The sequence below is a fragment of the Palaemon carinicauda genome, chromosome 11, assembly GCF_036898095.1.
Source record: "Palaemon carinicauda isolate YSFRI2023 chromosome 11, ASM3689809v2, whole genome shotgun sequence".
Classification (NCBI taxonomy): Eukaryota; Metazoa; Arthropoda; class Malacostraca; order Decapoda; family Palaemonidae; genus Palaemon; species Palaemon carinicauda.
The window spans coordinates 32,404,781-32,413,575 of NC_090735.1; the positions used below are offsets into that span (position 1 = coordinate 32,404,781).

Here is an 8,795-nt window from a genome sequence, read left to right on the forward strand (position 1 = left end):
TACATGCAGGAAAAAAAACCTTTGAATATACCTCTTAAATGTCAAACATGTCAGTAATTTAATTTGAATAACTCAACTAGAGCTTGTAAAGCTTTTAGACAGGGTTACTCTTCATATAAAACTCAACTGAGTATAAGTTGACTGTACACAAAACAAGCATTGTCATTAATAGACCCATACTCTATGAATACAACATACAAGAAAATTTTCCTGGAAATTAACATATGGAAAAATATTCATCACGGGAAAATAAGAAAATTTACTATATGGTATACAAAGTATAAACAGATATAATGATCTAAAGTATTGCTACTTTTCATTCACTACATCAGGAGTAATTATATCCATTTCCCACATTTTACAAGCCACTGCTCTTGTCCTACAAAAGGTTTTACCTAGTTTGTAGTATGTCCAATATGTTTTGATCAAACATGTTTTTCAAATCACATTTAGTACCATCTCTAGAAACTTTGCTTACTACATAGGGACCACACCATCTGGGTTTTAGTTTCTTATTATTACAAGGAATCACATTATCACTTTTAACCTTTACAAAAGCATTTTTATCCAATTTCTCGTTTTCCTATTTTGATTGGCCATTGTGCGAAACTTGAGTTTTCTGAATCATTCTATGAACCTTACTAAGAGCAGTCTCTTCTACATCATCATTAATTGTTTGGTAACATACTAGTCCTTTGTGTAGGTGCTCAAAGAGAGAAAAATACACAATGATGTTTGAGCACATGTGTTTCTTTTACCTACTTTGAAAATTGATAAGGATGTCCTTTACACATTACATTTAGTAATGTTTTCATGATTAATTTTTTACACTGACACTAGTATTTATCGTATGTCTATGGCCTAATTGTTTGAATTAGTTGGAAATGAATTCAATACCATTAACAAGATTAACTGTCATAGGTACACCAAGTTTTTCAAATAGACAGATAAGTTTTTGCTTACTTCTTCTGTAGACTTACCTCGCAATGGATAGAACTTAACATGTCGACTAAAATGATCGATATCATCCAATAGATATCTATAGATATCATAACTAGTGTGTTTACACCAGATAGCACATCAGTTAAATCAACTGAGTCGCTATAAAAGCCGAGTTACACGAGGCAATTCCTGGGATTATTGTAAAGAACTACTAATTCTATGTTTTTAACACATGACACATTCACTTGCATATTTGGTAACATCAGATCGTAATGAAGGCCCATAAAATAGGTTTTCAATAACATCAATTGGTTTGCGTATAACTATGTGACCTGCAACTTGTTCGTGACCAAAGCTCAAATATGTGTTTATTTTGTTAAAGTCTTAGAATGTACTAATCTCAACTGACTTGGGTTATCAACTATATCTTCACCGAGATAATTCAATCCTTCGTACATCAGTAATTGATAAATCAAAGTTATAGGAGACCTCTTACATGGTTACTTATCACCCTCTCGAAATATTAATAGGTCAGCCAACCTTGATTCTTCTAACTGCTTCATTCTGAACTCATCCTTACCCAGAGTAAGATAATCATCCCTAAACTGATAAAAGATTGCCCTGACTGGTCTACTTATTTGATCTGCCACATGATTATTTTTACCTGGCCTATATTTTACATTGAAACTATAATTCTGTATCTCAGTTACCCATAGCCCTATTCAAGGTGACTTGGTCTTTCTCTTGAACACAGATACGAAAGCTGATGATCTGTGTGAATCGTAAATGGAAAACCCCCATAAGAAATGAAGGAACCTACGCCATGCTGAGTAAGTAGCAAGTGCTTCTCTGTCAGTGGTACTGCAGTGCTACTCATCTAGCTTCAGTTTCTTAGACAAATAGTCAATAGGTTTTAATTGATCATCTTGTCTCTGCATCAAAATATCAATTACATAATCTACACTAACACCAGTAATAAATTCAAAGGGTTTCGTCGTTTAAATCATTAATAGTATTGGAGTAGTGATTAATGCTTCTTTCGTCTGTTCAAAGGTGGACTGACAATTTTTAGCCAACAAAGAGTGCTCTCTTTACAGAGAATGGTCACGGGAAAATTAATTTTAGCATCATTTGTGTTTTCTGTAAAACATACATATTCATAGAAATCTCCTAGTTTGCTTGACATTAGTAGATGGTTTCATTCCTTTGATTGCACTGATATTTTACAGACTTGGTTTACAGCCATTCTTGGAAATTATATGACCTAAAAACATTATTTCCCTTTGAACTATCACGGAAACGTTTGAAGAGTTGCTTTAATCTTTTCAACAAGATTAGAAAACGGGGAGCAGAAATATCATCATCTAAGTATTTTCTAACCCATACCTTCTTAATAAGAGCAGCCAGGATATTTTACACGATACGTAGAAATATAACTGGACTGCAACGCAATCCAAAAGGAAAGTGCTCAAATCTATACAGGAAAACTCCATCACTAAATGTGGTTAGATATCTACTCTCTCTACCCAGTTCCACTCAATAATGTGCACCTTTCATATCTAATGAAGCATAATAATTATTGGTTTTGGTTTCCTGCAGCTGTTTCAACCATTTCCTCTAAAATAGGTAAAGAGTGATTATCAACCTAGTGGTGGGTGTTGATTTTACATTAATCGAGGCACATTCTTTGAGTGCAATCAGGTTTTATAACAAGAACTATAGGGCTTAGCGATGCAGCAATTGAGCGTTCTACAATTCCTCTCTTTTCCATATCATTTAACATAGTGGAAATAAGGGTATTGTTATATGGGAGACCTATCTGGCTGTTGGCAATATTAGTTTGTACATCTTTAAACATCCCCAATTCTCGTTTTTCACGAATGAACATTGAGTGATTTGCATCTAACATCTCACTTAATTCTTTGTGGCGATTAGCAGTAAAGTAGGAATCATCCTTCTGAGAAAACAAATAAATATTTAGGCCTTTCTTCTCTGGTATTGCTTAACTTGATTTCAACATCACCTGGAGGAAATAAATCATCCTGAATCCTATTTTTCTTGCACTTTGGAACTGGATGATCAATATCCCATAACATCATCATAAGTCCACACTTTCATTGTCATCCTGGTTTTAGCATTAATGACCAGTAATACGAAACACTTTCTAAGCATCATTAACATTAAGGCACAGTGGAAACTGAGTTTGACACTCCTTGATTTCCGGTACTGTTCCAATAATGTATTAGAAGGTTCATCAATAGGTAACAGGTTATTAACTGGGTTATTGTCCTGAAATGGATTATTAGGCATTACCGTCTCTGTATTATTTGATAAATTATGTGTCAGTAGTGAGCCTGAGGTATTATGTGGTGTTATTGTTATGTCTGCTCTGTCTACTGTAATTGATGGGTAATTGTCTGACATGTTAGCTTGGTTAAAATTAAATGGTATGGAAGTGATATGTGCAGAATTTGACAAACAAGAACTCTCCATTTTCATGTCAATAAACTGATCACCCAATTGTTGCATTTGACAGTTCTGTCTATTCATAGCAGCCAAAAAAATTATAATAGGAGTCTCCAATCTGTATGTAACCCTCCATTTTGCAGTCCATGTTCTACAAGAACACCGGTAAAAACAAATCAACAAAAGTTAAAATACAATAGGCTAATAGTACAGTACCTTTGACTACGGTGACATAGGTTATACTACCATAGCATAGCTGAAACTAAAACAGACCTAATGGCTTTGTAGCTACTTTAGGAAGTAGGGGTGGATATATCAATATTTAACAGATAAATACATTCTACACTGCTCTCACATTTTATATTATTTTTTTTTTCTTTTTTTTACTGATGTCACTTGTCCAGATTTTCATTTGGAGGCTACCATTCACTTTAGGACAATTACCTAACTCAAGACTAGCCTATACATAACAAATTAAACATTGGCATAGGCTAATACATGTGAGCCCCACAGGCCTAGGTTAATATTCTGGGCCTAGTCTTGGCTGAAAACTGGTACTTTAAATCGGAAACGGACGAATCTCCATTTAGCAGATGTTGAGGGAAAAGTCACTTCCCACAGTTTTTCTTATTTCCTTAGATCGTAAACAGTACGTCCAAACACTTCGAGGGTAACTTGGTCGTGGTGGATTCTTCTATAATTCGTATGTATACTTCACGACCTGGTATGCATACATTGCTAAACTGGTACTATACTCCTAGACTGGTAAGTGCACTCGAAACCTGGTAGGTATACTCAAAGATTGGTACCCTGTAATGCAAAATTTTCATTTAAGACAGCAATCTTGTGACAAACAACAGGCAGTTCCTAGCCTAGACCAGGGATGGGGAACCTTTTTTTGGATGAAGGACATTTACAATTCTTCATTGCTCATTAAAGCCGCATATATTTTTTAGGGTTATCTTATCCTGAAAGTAATTTATTAGTAATCAAATGAGAGAGTGATAGGTTTATGAAATTTGAAAGCATTACATTTTCAAATATTCTAATTAAGTACTTTTAATACAAGTATCAGTAGATGAATGATATTGAAACCAGATTTTTAAATATTTTATTCAAGTTTGTAAGTAGTTTTCAAACTAAGTAAATTAATAATATGGAAAGCATGCCATTTTCAAATGACATTAGTTAAGTAAGTAGGTTATTGGTATTCAAGTGATAAATAAATTGATACTAATCTTATAGTAAAGATAGCTTATAAATATCAACAATATAACATTTTCAAATATTTGATGTAGGCAAGTGGGTACTTTTTATACACTCACATATCATGAAAAATGAAATATCTCCGTAAAAAAAAAAAAAAAAAAAAAAAAAAAAAAAAAAAAAAAAAAAAAAAAAAAAATTGTATTTGTTAAAAACACAATGTTTGTAGTTTTCATTGAAAGAATCAATTATTTGTTACCTTAAGATGTTTAATAAATCATAGCTGGAGCACCATCAGTGCATGCACTTATCACATAAGGAAGTACAATTTAGTCCTTTGTGATATTACTCTTTGAAGTTGTTAAAATGTCGGTTCCTTGTGTACATCCATTGAGGTTGCTCAGGGTAAGCTATTTTTTCATACAATTAAAAATCATCCGTTAAAGCACGAAAATAGTATTTTTATGCCAAATCTCTGGAATTTGTAGATTCATCCAAAACTGACACAGATCATAGGGAGGAGATGGAGAAAACAGGAATGCTTCATCTATCATACATTAAATCACCCACTCACTTATTGCAATTAGTAGTTTGTTGCAGCTGGTGGGGAAAATTACTAGTAATAAATTAGGTCTCAGTGAAATAAAAGAAAAACTGCTTCCATCCTCTGAGGGGGACATGACTGAACACACAACTTTCCTTTTGGGTAAATATATGATACTGTACTTTAGTTTCTAGCCAAATACATGAACCATATATTTTTCCGACTGGCTATCTTGTGTATTATGCCTTTTTGACCATGATTATTGGGGAAAACCACCCCCATCCTGAGTTTTTGGACCCCCTTATATAAAAAAAAATATGTGGGACCCCAGAGGGAAACCGGGATTTTTTGGGTGGGGAAATGTCATAAACGGGAGATTTGCAGCAATAATAATGGTCAGAAATGTAAAATAAGCCCAAGATAACCAGTTTTAAAAATATATGGTTCATGTAAATGGCTGAAAATTGACCAAAATATGCTTATTTAACATTTGAGATTTTTAAAAGGGTACAGAACCTAACAAACCCACCTAACCTAACCTAGTAGTTCCCAGGTCCCAACCTCTAGCTGGCGGGACCCCCCCTTCCTAGGTCACAACCACTAGCCAGACTCCCTTTCCCAGGGAATACTGGAGGACTGGCCCAGGCGGAGGATTGACCCACAATCTCTGGTAAAACTGACCCAGAGTGGTTTGGAGAACTGATCCACAATGTTTATTTTCTTTTCGAAAGAGAATTCTTTGGTATTATTTTGGCAAACCAACCGTTCATGAGTTTTAGGACCCCTCTATATAAAGACAATTATGGGTGACCTCAGTGGGAAACAGTGTTTTTTTGAGTGGGAAATGTCATAAACGAGTTATTTACAGCAATAATAATGGTCAAAAATGTAAATTAAGCCCAAGATAACCAGTTGAAAAAATATATGGTTCATGTAAATTCCTGAAAACCAGCCAAACATGGTTATTTAACACTTTTGAGTTTTGTAAAAGCCTACAGAACCTAACAAACCCACCTAACCTAACCTAGTAGTTCCCAGGTCACAACCGCTAGCCGGGGGCAAGGCCCCGGACCCCTTCCCAGGTCACAACCCCTAGCCGGGGGCAAGCCTCCAGAACCCCTTCCCAGGTCACAACCCCTAGCCGGGGGCAAGCCCCCGGACCCTCTTCCCAGGTTACACCCGTTAGCCGGATTGATTCGATTCAAGTATAGATTTTTTTATATAAAATTTACCAAGGACTGTTATAAAAGTTTTTATTACAACATATAAGTGTTAATGTTATACGGTATCCATATGTTATTATATTTAATCAAATAACTTTAATAATAAATGCACTATAGTATAAATAAACATTGTGGGTCAGTCCTCCAAACCACTCTGGGTCAGTTTTACCGGAGATTATGGGTCAATCCTCTGCCTAGGTCAGTCCTACGGTTACCTTCCAAGGTTACAAACTAAAAGTAAATCACAAATAAATCCTTAGATTATGATAAAGTAAATCACAAATAAATCCTTCCATTATGAGAAAGTAAATCACAAATAATTCCTTACCTTATGATTGACATCGTCGCTTTTTTTTTTTTTTTGCTTTTTTTTCGGCAATCTTTACAAAAGCTTTGCATTAGAAAATGTGGTGGCCTTCCCTGAAAATTAAGTCAGAATCGGACCTTTGAGGCCTCATTTCGCTGTTATTTTTTAATTTCACATGAATAACAATAGCTTTACACTGAATGGAGAGCATTTTCATCATAATCAATTGCCGACATAAACGAAATTACTCTAAATTTTAAAATAGATTGATGTGCTTCCCAGTGCACGCTTGGAGACGTCTTTACGAGGTGGTGCTTAACTTAAAACTTAAGGCGAAGCCGCGAAGGTGGGAGAAAAGGGCTGTTGTAGATCAACATCCGGGGACTTATGAAGAAGTACTTGTAAGCTGTTAATTGGTTTAAAAAAACACCTGACAAATACGTCATTGTAAATGCACAAAAATTAGCATGCGCAATTAGTCCAATTATTCCCCTTTTAGTCTCCGATGTAAAAATGGAATTAAGAGTGAAAAACATACTTCACATTTTAATAGACCACTATGTACGTTATTATCACCCAGCCCCTATTAAACGTATGGAGAAAAATACCATACTGTCCAGCACTCGTCTATTTTTTAAAGCGAATTCCAGTTTTGCTAGAAATTTGAGTATCATATATTAACCTCCTTCTGTCTGTGTGTACATATATTGATTTTAGACACATGATATTCAATGTCAAGGCAGAAATATACTTCGCATGCATATATTAATTAAAGGCCGTAGAAGGCCGCACTTGATGGTCCAGAAGGCGGCATGTTCCCCATTCCTGGCCAAAGATATACTGTACTCAAACCTAACCTAACGGTTACACTGTGCAGTTAACCTGGTTTCACACACATAACGCCGATGCCCTCAAGAAACAACACTCGTGAAATTATGAATATTGCACATGTTAGCCAAAGGTTAGTGGGACAATTGCAACCATATGCAAGCTCAACATGGTGCAACTTAAGTAGCATTACAATTCTTGGCAATTCTCAGTTTTGCTATGATATAGACGCAAATGAACGATATTAAGTTATGACAACACGTACAATATAATACAAGTGCATACCTTTGACGGAAGAAATTAGCCTGTCAAATGACAACACCGGGAGTGACAGTCTTATCTTGCACGAATCCTGGTACACAACTACACCTTTGTTTATGTTTACGCACTTACGTACGAACAGTTGATCATGGACAATGTTATCTTTTACTGTTTAACTTAAACATCTTGATGAAATGGAAAGCAATTTGTTTTACCAGTCTGCTTGTCATCAAGGGTATTGCCATTTAGTTAAATGAAGGGTTTCCGTCATTAAATCATACCGAATTTCTAACACTTGACCTATCACTAGCTTTTATTTCTGTGCAAATTAGCTTTAGCGAGGAAGAGCTTCCAAATGAGAAAGATATCAAAGGCATTCCTATCGTGATGGCATCTGTCTACTCAAATCTGAAACAAAAAAAGACAGATCGAAGTTTTCTTTTTCTTTCATTTTCTATGAACTGAAATGGACTTGTTCTATTAGCCATCAAAAGGCACTTCAGACACTTGGACTCGATTATCCTTGTCCGAAAGAAATTATGACTCGGATGACAATAATAATCAATTAAATGATATTTATTATTTTTAAGTATGGCAACTGGTTAATGTTCAATTAGCCTACAATATATATATATATATATATATATATATATATATATATATATATATATATATATATATATATATATATATATATATACCGTAAATGCATATAAATATATATATATATATATATATATATATATATATATATATATATATACTGTATATATATATGTATACATGTATATATATGTATATATGTATATATATGTATATATGTATATATATATATACATGTATATATATATATATATATATATATATATATATTTATATATATATATGTATATATATATACATATATATATATACATATATATATATATATATATATATATATATATATATATATATATATATGCATTTATATATATATATATATATATATATATATATATATATATATATATATATA

The 8,795-nt window shown here is 33.8% G+C and overlaps 1 long non-coding RNA gene across 1 annotated transcript; it reads right to left on the reverse strand.

Moving 5' to 3' along the window:
* Positions 1-2,843: 2,843 nt before the first annotated feature.
* LOC137649661 (uncharacterized) lies at positions 2,844-8,169 on the reverse strand. The gene is made up of 2 exons (XR_011045807.1): positions 7,802-8,169; positions 2,844-4,218 (listed from the first exon to the last, which is right to left on the reverse strand). It is a non-coding gene; the product is annotated as an uncharacterized lncRNA (long non-coding RNA).
* Positions 8,170-8,795: the final 626 nt, after the last annotated feature.